The following is a 24,294-nucleotide window of genomic DNA, read 5'->3' on the forward strand; positions in this document are numbered from 1 at the left end:
TGAACCTGAATTTCTCATAGTATGTAGCCTAAGTGTTACGTTACGTGACCACGGTACATAAATCAGCCAGACTGCAGAGTGAACGCATTTACAGTTCACTTTATATAGTTTGGTCCACGCATTAACATTAATAAATAGATTACAAGGAACACTTCGCGCGCCGCATTTGGCCTGCTGGCCACGCGATGCCCACATTACCCAGGTCTGCTCCAACTAGTATACTATCGCCCATGTCGAAGGCGTCGGAGTAACCAACAGCGCCAGCTTCTGTGCAAATCTCAAAAATGTTGTGTTAAGGCAGGGGTGCGCAAACTTTTTAGCTTGCGGGCCGCGCTACATAAATTTGGGCTACTAAGCAAAAATTCAATACCGTTATTTGGTTATATAGTGACTGATAACATGGAACTAATGCATATGTATTTGTATATTAAAAAACAACAACATTGATTTGATGAAAACGTACACGCTTCAGAAACACTGACGAGAATGTATATGCTGGTCGTCATCATTGTCAAAATTAGGAACGAAAGTCGGTCGTCCCGAATCAGGGATATCTAGAACACTAGACATACGTGTCTGGATTCTTAGAACTGGTTGTAAAATTGCGTCTGTGAGCAGCGAGCGATATGCTGCTTTTACTTGTGGTTTAACTTCGGACATGATTAAAACAGCACTTCAGGAGCCCCCCGCGCCATTAAAAGAAGAAAAAACGTTGGTCTTGGAGCCCCAAATGGTTGATAAACCAAACTTCTGGGAGAGCTCACGAAGTGCTATTTCGGTCCTGCTGAATTTCTATAATTCATGAATGAATCGGTCAATAATATCGGGAATTGCATATATACTGCTACAAATTTTTTTATCCTCTCTCTCTGTCCACGTAATCAGAATTACCGTTAGAGCTGCGTGAGGTGCTGTCTTTGGAAATGCAGGGCCCGTAAATAATAATTAAACATGTTCAGGTGGGTCAGTTGACACAATGACTTCGTTACATCATGTTATTTCGTGACCTCCTGTCTGCCATGTCAAATAATAGTGAAATCGCCCACACGTAGCCTACCAATAACTATAAAAGTCGCATACGATTTCATATTGGTCTTTCTTCGCTGGAAAATAATTTTCTCTGCGGGATGAAATTTTTCTTATAGGGTTCACATTGCCAGAACACGAACATTCGGTGCCAGCGATTTAGGCTCCCATAGACAATCATAGATATGGCAGTCCTTTTCGGCCTAGGTTTTCTCGCTGTCGATCGTACTGGCACAATTCTCTGAGTAGCATGTTACAGTGCCTAAAACTTCATATGTGTTCGTGCATCGTGGCCCGTTAATGGGCAATGACGAAATGCCCATTTCTATCAATATTGCGTATTTTTGTCTTACGGAAAAGGTGCCCAATAATCAATCTAATTCAGCAACAATAAATCGCGCTCAACGCGAAAAAAATGAATAACTTTGGATAAATTTTCGAATAAATACTCATTCACGAAATAATTTTCGGGCCCCCTTCGAGCTCCCCATTCATCACCCCCCCCCCCCCAATCAATTGGTACATAATATAACTTGTCATTATCATGTTCAAATATATTAAGAAAAAACGTTTAATTAACTATCACAGTAATTTGATATTTTCACACATTTTATCAATATTTCTAAGCCATTTACTGAGGCTTTCACAGGCCGCACAGAACGGCGTTGCGGGCCGTATGCGGCCCGTGGGCAGTAATTTTCCCAACCCTGTGTTAAGCCGATGCATATAGATATTCAATTCATATTGATCATTATAAAATCCATATTGGAAAAGAAGTTCTATACCTCGATCATTTGTATCCAGATAAGTGCGCGATTGAATGGAGTGGTATCTGCTTCTTTGCTATATTCGAACATCCCAACAAAATCAATCAAGAGGCTGCAAGACTAGCATGCACAAAACAAGGTGCCGAGCTTAGCAACATTTATGCGGAGAGTCAATACGAAGTTATCATGGAGTATCTTCGACCATATATCGCTGCCAGAAATGATGGAGTAGAAGCGTTTGGGATCAGGACTGGAATGAGATACGAAGCGAAGGTACCAAATATTTTCCTTTCAACATATACACAATACACATCTATAAATCCCTGTTTGGCACGTGAATAAAAGAAGGATCGTTGCAATGGCGAGGATGGGCAAATAATCCAATTAACACAGTTTTCACGAAAATCGATTCAGTATTTTCACTAATCTTTATAAGACCCACGAAATTGACACATCATTTGGATCATTGAAATCATAGGGCTACCATATATGAACCTAATCAGAGTTTTGGAATTTCGCCGGTCTAGCATCTGGCAGTTTTGCGGTAATGAATAAGATCCAGAATGTCATTTTATCCACCGAAACCAGGTCCAAATAAGGAGAGTACTTTAACTTTCTGACTCATAAATGTGTCGTTTTGTTTCCCGAAATTTGAAGGCTCTATGTAACTGTTACGCAGTTCCTTTTCTAGAGCTTCTTGGAGGTACAGAACTTCAGTATACAATTGAATAGTATATATTCATATTGAAATGAAACCCGAATATTTTCGGCTGACACTCGTCAGGGGTAATCGTCATCGTAATCTACTAGTTGCTGAAGATTACCCCTGATGAGTGTCAGCCGAAAATATTTGGGTTTCATTTCAATATGAATATATTAGTCAATAGTTCCTTTTCTGCACTACTATTTCACTGCGTATTACATGTAATTTTTATAATGTGTAATGACGCTGACAATATCGATGATAAAATCCACTGACGCATAAAATGGAGCAGAGCTTATTCATTCGCATCTTGACTATGGTGCCAGTTGGCGAATGCCGCAATTTTCTACGGAGCTCGTTTCGCAAAATGTATTTTGCGATCTGACATGCAAATGTATTATTATTTTTCTTATCTGGAGTCCTTTACCTGCCCGACAACAGTGATGGGAGGCACCATTCCTACATTGGAGATCTGGATATCCTTATCCAGCATCAGACCGAACTACTGTACTGCTCCACGGGGACTGGGATGAAGGATTGAAATATAATGGGATGTACAACTTGAAATCCTCGACTGGAAGCTTTGCTATTCCATGCCAAATAAATATATAGAATACGTCAATACACCCAACATTTTATGTAATTCATGATCATTATGATATATTGTCCGTGGTGATTTCAAATGCCTGATTAAAACGATTGATCCAGTTGCCGTTGGCTTATCGATGGGTGTATACAGAACAGTGATGAGCATCGGAGCGGAGTCGGAGAGTTTTGCCAATTTTGTGATACTCGGAGCGGGCTCGGAGTTTACTACAGATATTTTTCCGGAGTTTTCCGGAGTGTTGTAGGTTTTGCCCCCGATATCTTTCGATAGCTCTGACCAGAAGACACTATTGATTACAAACCAAAACACAGACAGCTGACACCTTGTAAAGTTGTAATATGACGGGTAGCATGCAAAAATGATTGACAAGTGCATAAAAATCAGCCATCTGCACTGCAATTGGAGACTGGAGAGTAACCTAGTGATCTAGCAAGGCATTTTCGTTGAGCAGTGTCTGTAGTTCACAAAATTAAAGGCGTCCAATATCATTCGCAGTGCATCATTTGCTCCCTGCCTTGAGATGCAGTCTTTGAATGATTGAATCCACAGCTAAATGTCACCATATTATGAGATAAGATCTCCAGAATCTTCCATGTTGCTGTCATTGCAGTCTTCTATAGTCACATTCCTCCTTGGGTATTTGTTTGGTGACTGATTTTCATGCCACCCCAGTAATTGTGCGAAACATTTACAATCAGCAACATACAGCGGGGCTTCTCTATGGTACAACCTTTAGCTACCCTGATTCTTCCAGCAAATTCATGATCATAACAGAATATATCCCATTATCCTGATGACATTCAACATAGTAATAGGTCCATTTTGTGAAAATGTATTCCCAACGTTGGTATCAGTTGAAACAAGATAATATCCGATACCGCTTTTGTGATAACTTGTCACAACTTTCATCGTACTTGCAATTTGCAGTGAGAGATATAGATAATAAGTGTTACATCAATATTACCTTTATATCTGTGAGAAATATACATACAAGCAAGTTTCTGGATGGAAACAATAATAACTACGGTATGCAATGTGTTACAATGATTTAATGGCATTGCGACGAATTTTCGCTAGGCTAGTAAGATCCGCTAACAGAGGCATACCAGCATCTAAGCTCGCTTTAAAGATTTCAACAATACATAAATCACTAAGGTAAGCTGATCTTACCCTGTAAAAACAATATATTCCGAATTTCTGAACAGCCACACTATATAACCATACAACCGTCTGCTTTTCTCTGCTCGCATCAACTACGCTTCCTTCAATATTGATTGACGTAGTCAGTCATCCAGAACTCTTCTGAATTTTCGTCATGTAATTTTTGGTTTGATTGAGAAATGACTTTGATGTGATAAGAAAAATCAGCACCGCAATCAAGTTTCTGCTGCTGGTCTGTCTCAGACTCCAAATTCCAGTTATCATGTATCAGCTTCAAAATTGGAAGTCACTCTCACTATTCATTTAGTCCACTTCAAGGAGCGTCGATCGGTGCGTCAGTGATGCATCATGTATGTTTAGTGCAGTGCAGCTCCATCAGCTGTTTCATGGCGATGCGGAACTTAATTTACTGAAACCTGTGATGTGATCGTCGATTTCAGTGGTGTTAGTGGTAGTTAGTTCGAACTGACTGGTCTTCCTTCGTCGTTTTAATATAATGGCTGAAGCACCGTCGACGTCAAGTGGGTTACCCACAAAGACGCAGAAAAAGAGTGACGTGTGGAAGGATTTCACTCTGATGCTGCATGATAATAACGGCCAGTATACTGGGTTTGCGAGATGTCAAAATTGCAATGTTCAGCTAAAGCATCACAAGTCGACAAGTGGTACGTCGCATCTTCGAAGACATAGCGAAGCGTGTAAGAAGAATTGATCGCAGTTGAAGAAAGTTCCTTTCTTTCTTCCAACAAAAAAGTAAGCGAGAAATCAAAGGAGAAGGTGATCATGGGGAACACCTTCCAGATTTACGGTGAAACGTAAGTTGGATGAGAAGGCTTCATCTTTGAAGCAGAAGCTGTCAGAGGAACTAAGAGTTGCTATCAAGTCTTATGGGCTGGCTGGCATCACCACAGATATGTGGACCGATCTAAAGGGTCGCAGTTCTATTAGCTTGACTGTCCATTTTGTTGGAGAGAACTTGACTCTCAGAAGTAATGTTGCGACTGTTCGGCAATTCATGGATGCTAAAAAAACTGGTCTGAATATCAGACAGGCTATCGAAAACATCGATTGGGATTCTTCGACAATGGTTTTGAATAACTGCCTCTACCGATATGGATGTTTCGGAGACTGGACAAGATTCTTCGGGTTATCTCGGAGTCTGGGATTGAGATCCCCGGAGTCGGAGGGACTTTGCCTCAGAGACCAAAGTTGTCGGAGGGACTCGGAGTCTCGAAAAGCAGGCTCCGCTCATCACTGATACAGAATGTGGTCACTTGATGGCGAAGACGAAGATGAGACTAGGTAAATGATTCTAATCCTACATAGCTGAAAGGTATAATAATAGACAACGCTTTCCACTTGGTGTACTATACCAGTGTCAGAAATTATACCAAAATTAAACAAAAATAAGAACGTGAGAAATTTATAATACGGCACATCAATGCAATTTCAGGTATTCAATGCCAGACTAATACCAGCTGGCTGAAGTACTGATATGACAGCTTATTTTGAATTCTTGCTCAAATATACTATTGATCTTTAAATTCCGTCGCGTTGGTCGTCCGGCGATAAGTATGTTTGTGGAAGGTATGACTAATTTTGACATCAAAGCGAAGCTAACAACTGAGAACTTTCAAACAATTGTGCTTGACACACGACTCGTTCACGGAAGCAAATGATTCAGCATATAAAAAGGGTCATTGTGTATTTGGTCATATATATATTGTGTCATTGTGCCAATGGTACCACAGTGCTATTAAATATCACCCATTCAAGATAGGTGACGTGAGTAGTCCCATGATTTGCATAGAATGACGAAAATGTATATCAGTACATATATGCATGAATGGGTAAATAAATATAGTAATTTGGTAGTTTCGGAATCACTCAGTATACAAATCTATTTATAACTATTCTCATTGGAAACATCTCCTCCAACCGAGGTACAAATCGGATAACCAGTCAAAAATAGACATTAGTGAATGTATTGTTAATGTTTCAACGCAGTGCTTTTCAACCGACAAACGCGAGCGGAGGAGTGCGAATTAAAACATGTATATTTGTTACTTTTTGACGTGGAATAATTCCAGTAAATTTAATAGGAACTTCGAGTACAATGTATTCCTAACTTTGGTCGTGTAACCATTCTAATGATTCCAAAATGTTACCTCAAACTCCATGCCCTTGTTTTTCGCGTGAATACTAAAATATCAAGCTTATCAACATAATAATCATGACCATAGGGTTCTATTCTATCAAGGTATGAACACCTCTATTCGCAAACAATGGAATTGGCCAAATTACGATGATTTGCCGGTTGAATATACCGGTTGCCGGTTGAATATACTGCCAAAAAAGCGGCTTTACCGACGACATACTTTTGTATATACTGCTATGATGGCTCTGTTTTAATCGCAATCCGACAATATAGTCATGTGTAGGCCTATGCATTGTGACCAATACACGTGATTAAACCGTAAACTCAGACATTTAAATTTTGTTCATTATTATTATATCGCGAATCGGGTTTCTAACCGACGTTTTCCCTCCTGCACATAACTACTTTTGGTCAATTTCCCCATTAAACTGCGAAATTAATGTGCACTTTTTGCCTTCTCGAAATTGATGTCAATGGCAGCAGCTTGTTCCTTATGGTTACCAGAGTTCAACAACAACACCGCTGTATGATAGTTATAATGTGGCCTGCGAACACGAACATCAAAGATATACACGATATTTTCTATATTGAGGGATTATTTAATGAAAGTATTTCGTACTAAAAATTGCAATATTTATTAGAGATGTGTTTGATAACACAGGAATTTTTCATAATCACGTCGCTGGCTGGATGAAACCGTCTGGCGGGCGTGATGCGGCCTGCGGGCAGTATGTGTGACACCGCTGTTCTACGCTATGCAACACTTAGCTTTTACTTAGAAAGGGGCTTCGAAAGCAACCTGAAGCAATGTTCATGCGGTTTCACGGCAACGCAATTCCCTGCATGTGTGTGAATGATGTTACCAAAATATTAGTCCATCTCAGTAATCCTTCTATAACAGTTTCTTTAATAGGTAAAATGATCAACGTTGTCGGGAGCATATATTTTTAATCAAGTAGTGGATCTGTGATAACAAAATGTTGACGCTCTGGCTACTTGGATAGTGGATTACATAAATGCAAAACCAACATAAAGTATTGGCCATAAATATGTGCATATCAATTAGGTCGTAAGTCTTGTTCGTCTTAGAGCCATGACGAAAATATCACATAAGAGTAGGTTACGATATGTCGCAGCAGGAGGTATATCATCGAGCGTCACTTGCTCAGATATTCTGTCATTTCATCATAATCTTTTGTTCTACTAGATACATAGAAACAACGTTTGCAAAATAAACCAGGGGTTCCATAATTAGGATGGGAAATCAATTATTAACACTCCGAAATCATTTCGGTCCACCTCGTACTGAGAGTAAAAATGATATTTGTTATTAGGGAAAACGGCTGCAGCATAGACGTAGGAAGTGTAGTTTAAGGTCTTAAAATATAATCTTACAATCCGTCAATTCAGTACCGGGGATAACGCAGGACATGTGCTATGTCTGAGGATACTCCATGTGATATCAGATGTAGTCCAAAATTGAATGAGGATTCCTGTTTCATAAATACATTTAGAAGGCTTTGCTACACTAAGATACAGCAATCCAAAGAGAGAGTAAAGATTCGAAATTGTTTTATAAATTGAAACGGGAATTACTTAATCTATCTATAAGCAATTTATGACTGCAGTTGCAACACTGATTGGCGGTGGTGTCACCAATTGCATGCTTAAATCTGTAATATCTAGTTCAAAAATTCACATCGTCACACTTGACGCATGCCACCATATTCTAAAATGAAATGTAATTGTACATCGAAATTTAGAAAATCAAGTACAGCTTACTATGAATCCGTTGATGCGGTTTATTACTGGAGTTTTATTGCTTGCAAATTCTATTATCTCTGTACCGCACGATGGTAATCAATTCGCGACCATTGACGAAGTCATAGAGAAACTTTCCGACTTGGAATATCGACTCAGTTTGAAAATACTACAAGAACATGGTAAGCGTATGTATGAGCAATGAGTATCTACGCATGCGTTTTTGTGAGCATAATGTTCAACTTCTCATTCGAGAAAATACTGGTCTGTGTCAAACCCCATTTTTATGTAATAAGGAAAGAAACAATGCGAATATTCTGAAATGCCACCAATTTATGTTAGCGTTACGCATATCAATCTAGATCAGTGGTTCAAACTAGAGTGGCCATACCACTGTAATTTCATTGAAAAAACTGCGTCCGGAAGGAAATTCTGAAATATGCCCAAATGTCCGGAATGTTGAAAGCTTGAAGTAGGCTCAAAAGTATTTCGTAAATCAACATAAACAATATTATTTTCAAGCAGATTTATGCTATTCAAAGTTCTTCACGCTTCGCGGAGTTAATGTAACGTATATTGATATTCGTATGGGCACCAGGCACCGCCCTTGCAAAAACTGCAATCGAAAAAATAAATAAATGACGATCATTTACTGAAATAAGTCTAATTGTAATCGCAATTATAAGCTAACGGTATAATCCTAGAGTTGGTCAAGGCCGATTGGATGCTTCAGTCCCAGACAGTGGTTCCAAATCTTATGGTCGTTTGCCTTTATCTGATCGCGATGATGTTGGGCGTAATCAGCTTCCTAGGCCATAAGTGAGTTTGGGCAAGCTAAAGTTTTGTTGGTAATCAGCATATCAAGTTTCGAGCTAGGCAACGGAACATTTTCAAGTTGGAAATGAGGTCGCGACGATAAAAGGTTGGAAATCATCGGATGTGCAACCTGCCAGTGCATTTATAGTAGCCAAATATATGGAAGAATCAATATTATTGACAGATTTCATTAATAAAATTTAACAACCAGATGCACGTAGTAAGTGCCCAAGGAGTTACATCGATTACCCTATGGTGGTCCCAAGATCCGTGCTTTTTCTGGGCGGAAGGGGGCTGAAAAAATGTTGTTTCGGACCTGAATAAAATACACAACCACACCGACCTAACAATACAGCAGGGCTGTCAAACACAATCCCGACAGGCCAGACATGGCCCGCCATACGATTTCATCCGACCCTTGAAGAAATTTATTGCAGACCCTAGAAAGTAGCAATCACCAGAGCTTTCACCACAGATGGAGATGGCCCAATTCATGACCTATGTTCCACTCCATTCCTGTATACCAGTGGTCGGGAACCTATAGCTCGTGAGCCATATATGACTCTTTTGGGTATAAGATATGGCTCTTTGCCTAATTTTTATATTTGTACTCAATTTAACCATATTGCAGTGACTTGTTAGTAAATTGTCATCACAGCCAAATAATTATTCCCGTGGCAGTACCAACATGTTTTTGAGAGGCCAAAACTGACGTATTCAGGGATAGGGGCTCCGACCCCCTATTCAAAATCCTCAAATTTACGTTGCTGTCGCGCCGGCGACCAATACAACTCCCCAATTCAATGTACCCGCCTCGAAATCTGTGATTGCGCGATACTTTGATTGATCAAAGAGAATGACAGACATGGTGACGCCTCTAAATATGCAAATTGCGAGATTTTGGTAGTAAAAATGCTCAAAATCTAGCTATTCATGAACATCGATGGAAAATACCAATAATATAATCATTTTCGTTTACTCATCCTGACGACAGGTGAGGAACTCCCTCACTTGCCTCCCCTGACCCCACGTCATTGCCGTATCACACCTTATGGTGGGTATGTAGGAGAGATGTGGTACCGATGGATCACTGGGACCGAAAATACTTTGAAAATTCTGTATGATAATTCCATGATTAAACTCTGTGAACTTGTCTACAATTGCATGCTGGCAAAATCTTTCCTCACGTGCAAAAGAATTCGACGTGCGCGAGCTATGGAGTCTCTCACAGATGTTTTTTGTTTTGTTTTTGGGGGTGTAAACTAAAATTAGATCGACATATGCATTTTTCCTTGTAACCTTCAAGACGAACAAACCAGAAATCATTTTTATTGTGAAGTGTAGGGCTTGTATCAGGCTATATAATGGCACCTATTATTTTTTCATTTCCTTCCTTGAGTGGAATTTTTTTCGATTCATGTATAAAATTCGTAGGGTGGGGACCGATGATACAATAGCCAAATCAAGCAAAATAATCAAGCATACTAATCATGGAACAAATTAAACTTGCCTACGTGCATAAAATCTTTATGTAATAATTGCATATGATGTTTTATCGCTATAACGAGGTATTTTGAAGTCACACTGTCGATTTTCGGGCAATATGTATGTACCCTCGAATTTATAAGTTCGAGCCTAAATCGAAACGTGATTTTATGACAACATTTGAGTTAATATTTATTCTATTTTTTGACGGTTGCGACCAAACATTCTTCTTTGGCTTGTTTTAGCTTAGATTATAATACTGAGCAAGAAAAGTTGTCACATCTGAGTTTTTTAGGGTATATGTGTCATAGGTCCCCGGGTCGTGTGCCATTGGACCCACCGGGTGGAGACCGATGATACGTTCGAGCAACAAATCTTGAACGTCCATAAATATGCGCGATAGGTAGAGCTTGCATCAAAGTGCTGAGCCAGCAAAAAATCTGCTGTTTTCGGCTGGACATTTTGGGGCCAGCAATTATTTTCCAATTTTTGATCCATCGGTACCACATCTGCCCTATTTCTGTAGTGGCCATTGTATGGGTTCACCAACGCATGCGATCATGGACAATCGCATTTAAAATGAGCATCAAGACCAGGGGTGGCAAACATGCGGCTTGAGAACTATAATTGTGCGCTGATTAGCTGAGTTTAGGAATTTTAAGTCGACTTAAAATTTTTCTTCGCGCCGGGCAGGATTTTGAGTGGCTTGATTTGTCATTTAAAAATATAGTGGTGTTCCTGTAATCTGACCGCCGCACTATAGACAAATGCGAGCCACAGAGGAAAATTATGCGCCTCGTCAAGAAATACCAATTCGGACTCGTGTACGCCTCACGAATGAAGGTTTTTCTGGTACGTTTGGGTGATTCCAATATATATGTTGGCTATTCCGACAATCCTGATGGGAAGTCAAGATATGAAAATATGCAGCAAATTGATTAATAACAATCCGAAGATGCATCATTAATTATGTGCCAAAAATTTTCGAAGACACCCCTCCACCGGAAAATCTGATCAGGGGGGCTGAGAGAGGATAAATGTTGGCTAGAAAAATATGTGCAACTACCAATATTATCGACGAAATTCATTCATAAAGACTAAACATCTATTTCCGCTAACTTTTCCTATCTTAAAAATTTGCGATTTCAGTGCGTATATAAAGCCCGCTGCGGCGTTCTGCTTTTACAATTTAAATCTTTCTTGCCAAAGGCATTTCACAAGAAAACTGCGATGGCACAGAACACCACAAGGGTTACCTGCGATTCGAAGTCCCCAAGTAGCCAATTTAACATTGATACTTTGTCATTCATTACGACTGGATTCTATCTATGTAATCGAAATACTGCCGTGAATAGCAAAAAGAATGAACCTACGATCTCGTATAACTGACGAAAGTGTCAAATTTTGTATGAAGCTTAACCTCAATAATTATCAACCAGATTACACCTCTACATAGCCATCTGTAATATCGTGCAACACCAAGAGACGCATTAACTGTAAAAAGCGTGTAAATAGTAGATTCACGCTTTTACTGTTTGAAATGGTAATACACTGTAAACGATAATGGTGTGTTTTCGCAATTCACACCCTAGCGTAGGGTGTGTTTTGAGTCATCACACTTATTGGGTACTAAATTTGTCATTTACACCTAAGCTATTGGTGGAAATAAGCCAAATACACCCCTATACACACATACCATAAAATATACACCCGAAGCATTGGCATTTGGGGTGAATTGTTAGATATCAGACCTTTTGTCAGACAAATATGAAGTTTGGGATTCAATCCGCGCTAACCGCTTCCTCAAGCTTCCACAAAACTGTTGAAGTTTTAAGTCTGTGTCGGTCAGAAGCCTGGTTAAGCCTGTTGTGTCAAACTGTAGGTCGTGTTGGACATATTCTCTTTGGGTTTTAATTATCCCCCGAAAATGCGTGTTTTCACCCACTTTATTGTTGTCCGTGTCTTTAAGGCTTCTTGGGTAGGCTTAGGCAATGTTGCATTGTTCAGTTTTTATGGATTTAACCCGGTTCGATCAAGTAAATTCGCTTACGCATATAGCTTCAGCTTCAGTGACAAATAAGCATTCGTTGTATTAGTTCGTGTTGTGCTACATCGACATGAATGAATAATAGTCAAGTCCACAATATCATATTGTAATTCACATTTATCGTGCACTGCGGTACTCGTACTTTGGCTGAAGTTTCACCCTGGCTACTATATAGAGTGACCGATGTATCTCAAGTGTGTGGCAAAAATACGACACATTATGAAGTTGCCACGATATTGGTTTATAATTTCTTTCATGCCACGTCAAATGCACAGTTGTACGAATGTACGTACGTAGGCTATATCTATGTACAAAATATATCGGGCCTATGCCGCACGGCATTAGTGTATAACCACAGTATAATGCAGGTTATGGGTATTTAAAGCTGGGAATACAAGAAGGAGTCAAATTTTAGCCACAAACTTACGTGAGCAGTACGCAATATGGGCGTAGCAAGAATTCAAATTAAAATGGGACACGAGGCTACGTCACGGAACAATCATTGAAGTGGGCGAAGGAGGGACTAAATTGGGGAAAAGTTTCCTGGTTATTTTCATATCTATATTGTTATGTTATTCACTATTTGGTAGCTTTTTGAATTGCACACTAAGCCTAATCGACAACGACAATTCGCGTACAGCTTTCGCATCGTATCAATGGTTCGATCTATGAAGATGAATCTAGTACTCCAAGACTCTTTTAAGCTTATTATGATGTAATCTGCAGCTTCACAGCTATCAAATCCACATTTCTGATAAATCAATTATAGTATACATACAAATATTCCGAAGATCCTTAACTTCAATATAATTATTGCATCAGTTAGTCAATTGTGACATCATAATGGAACAAACAAACCGTCGTCACCAGAACAGCTGCTGCTATGTTTCGCTACAGCTATGTAAAATGTTTCGTTATATGCCGTATTTCCGCGCTTACGAGACCAGACTGGCTATCGACTGACCGTATTAGTTGTCGTGAATCTGTGAAGAAAGTCTCATTCGAGATTGAAAATATCTGAATGGTGAGTTACATTTCGTATCGGTACTATAGTAGTAGAGAACATTTGTTCCGTTGCGTTTCCGGTACAGATCCGATTCCTGTTACTCAGTGTTGCAGCTGTACTGAACAGAATTATATGCAGCAAGCTGAAATTTTAAACGTAACGGTAGTGACGATACATTGAATTCACATACATTGTTGTATCACCAGTACCGATACCAATATCCAAGACACAGTAGCTCAATGGCTCTAATGGAGATACTGTTGACAGGTGCAGCATCAGCTATGATTATAAACTACGGTAATTTGGGCTCGATCAACATCGTTTGTAAGTGCATTGAAAAAAAAAAATCGATTGTCGTTATATAGGTAAGTATTATGATTACCAAAGCACATCACGACCTGTTTAAGTGTAAAGGTAGCCTACCACTGACTATGCAGGGTTATGTTATCAGCCTATCACCCTGTCATTATCACTAAGCTATATACACATTATATGTTATGTTATGGCAGGAAGGTAGACATATTATCTATTCTACTTCAGACTTGCATGGGCATAGATCGCAAATTTGGGGCTCTTGAAGAATGAAATTATCGATTTCTGCTCATGAGAAAACAAGTGTAACATACAAACAGCAAAGGGCTGAAGAATATGAAGCAATGGTATCTGAGGTGAGCAATGGACATTTGATGATGAAAGCTTTCGATCCCCGTAAATTGGGGCCAGTAAATGTTAATGATATTATGACATGGGTGAAAATATGACAATGCTATATTGCTATCACTACGAATATGAGAGACTTGACTAGGAGCAAGCTTGCCAGTAGTATTGAACATATTTTGCAGTGCCCCCCTCAGACTATCTGCTAAGAGTATGTAACCCATCAACTAGACTACTTCTTTTGAAACTACTTCTCCGAGTTCTGTTCATATATTTATTTTAATTTAAAGCAGCTTGACATGGATTTGACATAGTCACTTCTATATGCTTGTCATTGAGTAGAAATTTACATCTATTGCTTGAGTAGCAATGCGCACTACTGCGGTCAACTGGGTGTGCAACAATGCACGGATTAGCTGGGTCTTCAATGTTTTGACCAATATGAAGAGGCAAACATAGCCTTGCCAAAGTTGATCAAACTGTCCTTTTGATCAATATAAACAAATCATAATATATGCACTTCTTGACTCATGATATGACATACACAAATGACATGACATGCACAAATCTGCTTTTTGTTAGATTCAAGGACTGATTGCTATTAGTAGCAGACTCTTACTCTGTGAATGTGAAATCAAATATGTTATTGGTGAGTAATATACTATGCGTAGGAGAGTTGCAAAATTGTATTTTAACTTGCTTATTAACAAGCATTAAAGCAAGTCAAGGCTACAACATCAGTACACATTTTGGATGTCTTGGGCGTTTCGAATCCAACCCAAATTATCAACTGAATGTTTACCGCATGCCTCATGGTTATTTTTTCAATTTTAGGATGCTGCTATACAAGCAAAATATCGGGGAATTTCAACCAAATCGACGTCGCATTTAACGGTAGAAGCGTATGATGCGAAACAGTAAAGGATCGTTATCAAACAGCTTATATTACAAGGTAATCATTATCATCCAGATAATTTGCTAATTTCGAAGTATAAGACTTAAGTCAACGTTTTCAAATCAAGACACAGTTAGACATGTATCTGTGGCGGGGTTGTAACCAAGTCACGAGGCTCCGAGTCAGAAGTCAATCTCACTAATATAGTTTTGACTCGAGTCAGGTCGAGTCATTTTTCTTTGACCACTGAGTCATGGTATTATGACTCGAATCCGAGTCCAAGTCATTGTGTTGACTAATCAGCTTCCAGTTGAAATCTTGTTCAATCCACTTTTTATAACTCTGTTTGGTGATATCGAATGGTTCGCATTCATAAATATACTAATTTCCCTCACTGGTCGAAATTTTAAGTACCAGTACCAATAGACGTAATCTAAATAGTGAGGTTACTTTACTATTCTCCGAAATTTCAAAGAAATGTAGGTCTTCGCCGTCTGAATCTTGAGTCATATGACTAGGTTCGAGTCATGCGCAATGACTCAAGTCCAAGTCGAGTCAATACACTGATTGACTCGAGTCGAGTCATTTCCATATTTTGAGCAAATGACTCGAGTCAAGTCGAGTCATCAGAAAATCCTGACTCGAGTCAATTCATGACTCGAATCAGTACAATCCTGATCTGTGGTCCCTTTGAATCCATTCTGAAAGTCAATATTGCCTGAGGAGGAAACGTTTCAAACGTGTTTTGAATCAATATTAAATTCATATCAATTTTTCTATATCTGATTTTCTCTAAATTTTAGAGACCGCATGCAGCAAGAGCAAGATTACATTAGAGGAATTAACCAATCTTGGGACTATGCTGCAAAAACTGAAAGAATTGTTATCAAGACAGCAGGTATTACAACTTTGTTAACGACACCTGATGTCAACTTTCGTAGTCGCATATATGAAGTAAACCAAAGCAGAGATTGTCAAAGTTACTAGCGTTGCTACTCAAGTCGATGTAGAAATGCTGCCGTCAATTTATACTCGATTACAAGTAGATACAACAGTTCCCAATACAAGTCAAAACTACGTCAAGTGGAATCAGAATACAAAATGTCGGAAGAATAGTTAAGTATGGTAAGCAGTTTTTCGGAAGTTTCTGTTTTGAAAATTGCGATATGAATGTTCGCGATTATTGTAATGTTACTAATAGCATATGACACTACTAACAGACAGAATCTTCAAAAATATATTCAGTTATCCTGATATAGGCGGTGTTGCCAGACTTGGACAACTAGATATTCTAGCGAGATAGTGTAATGGTTGTGCGTCCAGCTTCTCGATCGGTAGGTCGCGTGTTCAATCCCCGGCCGGGTCAGACCAAAGACTCAAAAACTGGTATTCGCGGCTATCCCGCTAGGCGCTCAGCAATCACGGATAGCATGGAGGAGAAAAAAACTGGGATGCAGATTAGATGACCTTACTATAAAGGCCGTATCGCATTAGGGTGGAGTGAAAATGACTTTTTTTTTTCAAATCAAAAAAGGCCTTCCTCAATCCTGACAAATGACCTAAAACTTCAATTAAAAGAGACTTCAGGGTGTTTCCCCCATTTTCCAGCCGGCAACCCCCCAATTTCTGCGCGTGGGGGGGTAAAATGGCCCATCTCGGCAACCGCTGGTCGTAGAGTCATGATATATAGCTCAAAATCTGCGGAAGCATCATGTTTCTATCTGTCTTCTGAAGAAAGTTTTCTCTATTGTGAACACAAAATGAGTTATAGCCAAAAAACTATATATACGCACATTTTTGTTGAAATTCAGCATTTATTCTGACGAATTGTGATCTGTCATTAGTTTTTTTTAAAGTAAAGTAACACAGTGGCAATGCCGAATATTGGGCCCATATTACAAATATATTCACAACACAGTCCTTTTAAAAATCGGTTCGAAATATCATAATGAAACACTCACATTTAACGACTTTTATTAAAAATGCATTCTTTTGTAAAGTTTTTTCATCAGTTTACGAGACTTAATTTTTCGGCGAATGAGGCCATCTCGTCTTTGAAATCCCGAAACTAGTGCTGATGCTTCTGTTACGAGCTTTACATGTCGTTCCACTGTTTGATTGTGGCATGGATGAAACAAAATCAGATGCTTCTCGCGGCATTCTTCTAACTCTGCATCAGTTAAGTGCTCAATCGTTGGAGGAAGTTGTTGATAAGGTTCAATATCAACCAATTCGTGGTATGCCTTGGCTTTGGGACACAGAATAAACGAATAGGACCCCAGTTCAATTGGTTGGAACTGCTATGACTTTCAATGTCCACAAGTGAATTTTATTCAGCGGCATGTTTTCGAAACGCAAGCACCTTGGTCACACCCTTATTTCGTATGTCTTCATTATCATCTACCAGCATTGCAATCATAATATTTTCGGGGTGTGCGGAATAACCGTTTCTTATCACCACATTCGGAGCAATTTTTCGAACGTTTCGGTCAGAGAAATTCAAAACCTGTTTAATCAAGTTGAGGATGTTTCTGGGTCCATGTGTTATATGTTTGTTTCCCTTGATCTCAAACCAAGTTGGAAAATATACTTCAAGGCAAAAACGAACCAGAGTCTCCAGGTTTAAAGGTTGTTCATTAACTGTTACATAATACCGTAAAACTCTGCACTGCATCCTAAAGTTAGCCATCTTGAATGCGCAACCGGTGGTCCAACCTCCAAGTAAGCCAGATCATCATCAGCATTTCCTTGAATAATTGCCCAGCACATTTATAAGCATATAACTGGTCCTTACTTAAGTCACTAACAATTTCTTATGGGAGCTTTTGAAAGGCCATAAGTGGTGGCGAGAGCTGTTTGAATTGAGTAACTGGCCAACAAGATACACTTCCACGTAGTTTTTTTCAATTGGGTGTGACCAAGGTGCTGACGATTCGAAAACATGCCGCTGAATAAAATTCACTCCTGGACATTGAGAGTCATAGCGGTTCCAACCAATTGAACTGCGGTCCTGTTCGTTTATTCTGCGTCTCAAAGTTGAACTTGGAAGCAAAGGTATACCACGAGTTGGTTGATATTGAACCTTATATCAACAACTTTCTCCAGCGATTGAGCACTTAACTGATGCAGAGTTAGAAGAATGCCGCGAGAAGCCTCTGATTTTGTTTCATCCATGCCGCAATCAAACAGTGCATGGAACATCATGTAAAGCTCGTAACAGAAGCATCAGGGCACGTTTCGGGATTTCAAAGACGAGATGGCCTCATTTGCCGAAAAATTAAGTCTCGTAAACTGATGAAAAAACTTGACAAAAGAATGTATTTTTAATATAAGACGTTCAATGTGAATGTTTCATTATGATGTTTTGAACCGATTTTTAAAAGGACTGTGTTGTGAATATATTTGTAATATGGGCCCAATATTCGGTATTGCCAGTGTGTTACTTTACTTTAAAAAAAAACTAATGGCAGATCACAATTCGTCAGAATAAATGCTGAATTTCAACAAAAATGTGCGTATATATAGTTTTTTGGCTATAACTCATTTTGCGTTCACAATAGAGAAAACTTTCCTCAGAAGACAGATAGAAACATGATGCTTCCGCAGATTTTGAGCTATATATCATGACTCTACGACCAGCGGTTGCCGAGATGGGCCATTTTACCCCCCCACGCACAGAAATTGGGGGGTTGCCGGCTGGAAAATGGGGGAAACACCCTGAAGTCACTTTTAATTGAAGTTTTAGGTCATTTGTCAGGATTGAGGAAGGCCTTTTTTGATTTGAAAAAAAAAAGTCATTTTCACTCCACCCTAGTATCGCATGTCCGTCGTCAAAAAGCATCTCGATGGTGCAGGCGAAAAAGAATACCATATCTCTCTCTCTAAATATACTAATCGAGGCCATTGTAATTTGTGAAATGTTTCTATGCTCTAATTCTAATTATAATCGAATTTATGAAATCTTTCTATGGTCTAATTTCAATTATAATCCAATGTCTGATTTTCCTGATAATGCTGCAGTAGTACTACATAGTGCGAAACGTGCCAAGCTTGCTGTACAACAGCAGGGGTGTTCAAAAATGACTTTTTATTCTCAAATTCTTGTGGCTCAAGATGAAATTGTTAGGTTACCTAATTGAAGCTTGCACACTAAATTTGGTTCGGTTCCAACCAGCAGCCGCATAGCTACGGGAGACGAAAGTTTATTTATTTATTATATAAAAATGAGTAAAAAAAATTCAAAATTTTCAGTGCACCCATGCAACCGTTAGGTTGTCTATAAACAATGCCCACCAAATTTGCCTCTATTCAAACCATCCGAAGCGGAGTTATCGATGTCGAAAACTTTGGATTTGAATAAAATAGTATTTACGGTGGGCACAACTATGATTTAAAAATCGGTCACCGTAAATACTATTTTACTGAAATCCAAAATTTTTCGACGCCAATAACTCCGCTTCCACTGGTTGAAATTGAGCCAAATCCGTTGAGCATTCTTTCTATAGAAAACCTAACAATATAATGAGTGAACAGAAAATTTTAAATTTTTTTTACTCATTTTCATATAGGCCTGATAAGTAAAAACTTTGTTCTCCTGTAGCAATGCGGCTACTGGTTGGAATCGAACCAAATTTGGTGTGCAGGCTTCAATTAGGTAACCTAACAATTTTATCAAGTAGCCAGTACGATTTGAGAGAAAAAGTCATTTTTGAAGACCCCTAGTGCACATATCAGATGACTTGGGAGTTTAGAATCCAATCCAAATTGCCAACTAAACGTTTATACTTCGTGGTTATTTTTCAATTTTAGGATGTTATGATACACGGTCATGTCAGGGGATATCAACCAAGTCGACGTCGCATTGAACCGTAAAACCGTATGCTTCGAAACAGTGATGGACCTTCATCAAACAGCACATATTGCAAGGTAATCATTAGCTTCCAGCTAATTTGCTAATTTCCATATATAAGGCAAGTCAAGGTTTCTATAATCAGACTAGTATCTGTGGTCGCTTTGAATCCACTCTGAAAGTTAATATTGCCCAACCAGGAAACGTTTCGTGTTTTGTATTAATATCAAGTAGTCAGATTTAACTCAAGTCCATGCATGTCTTTCTCTGATTTTCTTCAAAATTTAGGATGCTGCTTAAAGACTGCATGCTGCAAGAGCACGATTCTATCACAGGAACTAACGGAGTTTGAGGGTATGATGCGAAAACTGAAAGACTCGTTATCAAGCCAGCAGGTATGACAACTTTGTTAGCGACACCTGATGTCAACTTTCGTAGTCGCATATATGAGGTAAACCAAAGCAGAGATGGTCAAAGTTACCAGCGTTGCTACTCAAGTCAATGTAGAAATACCGTCGTCAATTTATACTCGATTACAAGTAGATGCAACAGTCCCCAGTACAAGTCAAAGCTACGTCAAGTAGAAGTAGAATACGAAATGTTGGAAAAATAGACAAGTATGGTAAGCAGTTTTTCGGACGTTTCTACTTTGAAAATTACGATATGAATCTTTGCGACTAATATAAAATTACTAATGGCATATGACACTACTAACAGAAAGAATCTTCAAAATATATTCACTATTCAGTTATTTCTGATGCAAGCGGTGTTGCCGAACTTGGACAAGTATAGATATTCTAGTTGTCTAATTATACTAAATGAAGCTATTCTAATTTGTGAAATGTTTCTAAGCTCTAATTCCAATTCTAATCGAATGTATGAAATCTTTCTATAGCCTAGTTTCATTTCTAATTTAATGTCTGGTTTTCCTGGAAATGCTACAGCAGAACTGTATAGTGCGAAACAGCCAAGCTTGCTGTACAATAAGGGTGTTAAAATGATTTTATTCTCAAATTCTACTGGCTACTTGATAAAATTATTAGATTAGCGAATCGAAGGCTACACACCAAATATGGTTCAATTCCAACCAGAAGCCGCATTACTGCAGAAGAAAGTTTTTTATTTATCATTTAAATATGAGTGAAAAAAATTCAAAATTTTCTGTTTACCCAGGAAATTGTTAGGTTGTCTATAGAAACGATGCCCACCAAATTTGGTTCAATTCAAACCAGCCGAAGCGGAGTTATTGATGTCGAAAAATTTGGAATTTAATAAAATAGTATTTACGGTGGCCAAAATTGTAATAAATGATTAAAGAATCGGTCCCCGTAAATGCTATTTTATTCAAATCCAACCGCTTCCACTGGTTGGAATTGAGCCAAATCGGTTGAGCATTGTTTCTATGGACAACCTAACAATTTAATGGGGTGAACAGAAAATTTCAAGTCTTTTTTTATTCATTTTCATATAATAAACAAAAAACTTTCTTCTCCTGTAGCAATGCGGCTACTAGTTGGAATCGAACCAAATTTGGTGTGCAGGCGTCAATTAGGTAACCTAACAATTTTATCATGTAGCCGGTAGAATTTGAAAAAGTAATTTTTGAACACACCTAATCTACAGTAGGGCTGTTCAAGAAAAAACTTTTTTCCAAATCTCACTCGCTTAGTGACTAAATTATCAGGTTGTCTAAGAAAACGTTGCACATCAAATTTGACTCAATTCCGACCAGTAAAGGCAGTGCAATCTTGAATTGAAAGTAGAAGCAGAGCTATTTGAGTTTTTCGTTGATATTCCCCAATCCAATGGGGATTCCAACTAGAAGAAGCAGAGCTATTTGAGTTTTTCGTTGATAATCCCCAATTCAATGGGAATTATCAACGAAAAACTCAAATAGTTCTGCTTCTACTAGTTGGAATATAGTCAAATTTGTTTTGCATCGTCTTTGAAGACAACCCAACAATTTCATGAGGTTGACAGGAAAATTTGAAATTTTTTTCATTTTTTTCCTAATAAATTAAAAATTTCAATTCAAGATTGCACGGCCTTTACTGGTTGGAATTGAGTCAAATTTGGTGTACATCGTCTTCTTAGACAACCTGATAATTTAAACACTAAGCGAGTGAGATTTGGAAAACAAGTTTTTATTGAACAACCCTACTGTACAGTGTACAGACATTTGCTATTCTCATGCTCATAAGACGAACTATGATTTGATATTAACTGAGGTTGATTCAACTTTTCGCGATTCAGTAATGATAATTCTAATCTAATTTGTTAGCTAGAATTATAATTTTAATCTAATTTCAAACTGAGTAGCTATAATTTTAATTCTACTTTAATTCGAAAAATAAAATCTAATTTGGAAAAAGGGAACGTTTTCTAGTTGTCCAAGTCTGCCTGGTACATGCGGTTTATCCATAAATTTCCATCTTGTCGATGCCTAATTGCCCACACATCAGTGATCGAGTGTGAATATGTTTCCTATAGCGGTAACTTCATCGTATCGGGCCACAGTCTGTACTGCAATGCCTTATCGAGTGAAACATCTGATTTTTTGTAAGTACTCTGTGAAAATATATATACTTGGTAACGGCTTTTTGTGGACTTCGTTAAGTTATCATAGCGTATGTGCCTGTTAATTGGGTTGTGAGCATGCATTTTGATTTCAGGATGATGCCACAAGTTCTTGCTGAAGATAGTGACTCAACCTTCGCTGTACAAAGAGTGTTTTGCGGAAACCTGGAGGAGGCGGCTTCCCAATATTACAGGGGCAATATTCTTCGAGCAGTATTTTCAGTGAATTTTTTTCTCCGTCGCTGGGATCTCTGTTTTTGTTATTTCACGAACTATGTTTCCATTTTATGTTAATATGGTTCAATTGATATCGAATATATGCATTGCAATCAAGAATGTTTATATGCAATAGTGTGTCATTTGGCAGAAGATACAGGATTTCAAGTAGGGTGTATATATTGAAATTCCGCCCCTATCAATTCTAATGGCTAGGGTGAGATATGCGATATACACCGCAAGGGATGGGGTGGATTCTGGTCATATACACCCGCAGGGTTACGTAAGTTCTGTTTTCGTGTACCACCTTTTGGGGTGAGTATACCCACTCTTTTCGCTAAGAGTGTAGGCCATTTGCAGGACTTCGATCACGTGACTAGATACGCATAGCAACCACAAATTGGTTAGCAAGCTACTTTCTCGCGCACCTGCTTCAGTGCTAAATATCGCATAGTGTACTGTTGATTTCTGGTTGTAAACGTTTCGGAAATTTGTTGTAGAAGTCATCAGAGATTTACCTATGCTAGATGTCAATCCTGTACAAAGCATATAGAATGATATCGTCAGAATTACGCAGAAATCCCTCGTTAACGTAGCCGTATTTCGGATACAGTATATTATCGTTTTCGGGCTGTAAACGTTTTATATAAAACGCAAGTGTCATGGAAATGCGCAAGGATTCAAATATGTTGGATGTCTTTGATTCATGAACTACGTAAACTCCTTGCGTCAAAATGATCGACATTGTAGCGGTTATTGGGTAGTGAACTATGATTTTATGACACAAAATTCGACATTGAATGACATAGACTGCGTGATATTTATTGCAGCATCAAGTTAGGTGTGGATAGTATTGTGACGGTGGGGGCTGTGTCGTGCCTGGAGCAGTAGATAGCTGACTGGCGACTGGCTGGCTGTCTTTAGGTTGGCGACTTCTTAACTCACAGTTTCACTCGGTTTCGGATGTATTTGCAGCAGAGGTACGTTAGACGCTGAGGTGAATCTCAGATCTCAAGGGCCGTCACAGAGAAACGTGGGTTTATATACCCGAAAATGCGTAACAATGAATGCGATTGTAATGCGTTAGCCAATGAGAACGGGTTGGTAAAGTTCTAGTGACAGGAAAAAGGCAGTACTCTAGCTAGGACTATGTTTGGCGTAACAATGCCTACAAAGCCTGCGCAACACTAGCAGAGATAGTAGAGTTCTACAAGTTGTCATGATATACTAAAATCCTAATACAAGCAAAGTATATTTCCTTCATAACGGATGCCTGGCGTTAGCTAGGGACATTGGATTAAAAGGACCAGCGGTCTGCTACAGTATACTATACTATAGTTGTATTGTAGTGGTAGTTGGTAATCATTGCAGCATTTTGATGATTGATATCGATTGCAATATATATAGGATACTGCTATTTTTAAGCCTAGAGACAATGACTGCCAGTGTCAGTACGTTGATGTGTTAGGAATTCATGCAATGTGCTACATACCATATATATATTAAACATCCTATGCTATTGTATGGCTTCTCAGTTAAACAATTCAAAATATTTAGACCTCT

At 38.7% G+C, this 24,294-nt stretch overlaps 1 protein-coding gene and 1 long non-coding RNA gene across 4 annotated transcripts in view; both read left to right on the top strand.

Annotated features, from left to right (window-relative positions):
- LOC145443696 (uncharacterized) overlaps positions 1-24,294 on the top strand; it is a 116,151-nt gene that overhangs the window by 84,131 nt on the left and 7,726 nt on the right. The gene's annotated exons all lie outside the window — the stretch shown is intronic.
- LOC145443519 (uncharacterized) lies at positions 12,327-22,851 on the top strand. Of its 3 annotated transcripts, XR_013916454.1 has the most exons (7): positions 12,394-13,555; positions 14,078-14,205; positions 15,029-15,146; positions 15,893-15,987; positions 19,899-20,015; positions 20,227-20,333; positions 22,611-22,851. It is a non-coding gene; the product is annotated as an uncharacterized LOC145443519 (long non-coding RNA). The 3 variants fall into 3 exon arrangements; XR_013916449.1 differs by lacking the exon at positions 19,899-20,015 and having other exon boundaries at positions 12,327-13,555; XR_013916451.1 differs by lacking the exons at positions 12,394-13,555; positions 19,899-20,015 and adding an exon at positions 13,595-13,902.

The sequence above is a fragment of the Botryllus schlosseri genome, chromosome 1, assembly GCF_051294905.1.
Source record: "Botryllus schlosseri isolate E-star chromosome 1, Bs_hap1, whole genome shotgun sequence".
Taxonomy (NCBI): Eukaryota; Metazoa; Chordata; class Ascidiacea; order Stolidobranchia; family Styelidae; genus Botryllus; species Botryllus schlosseri.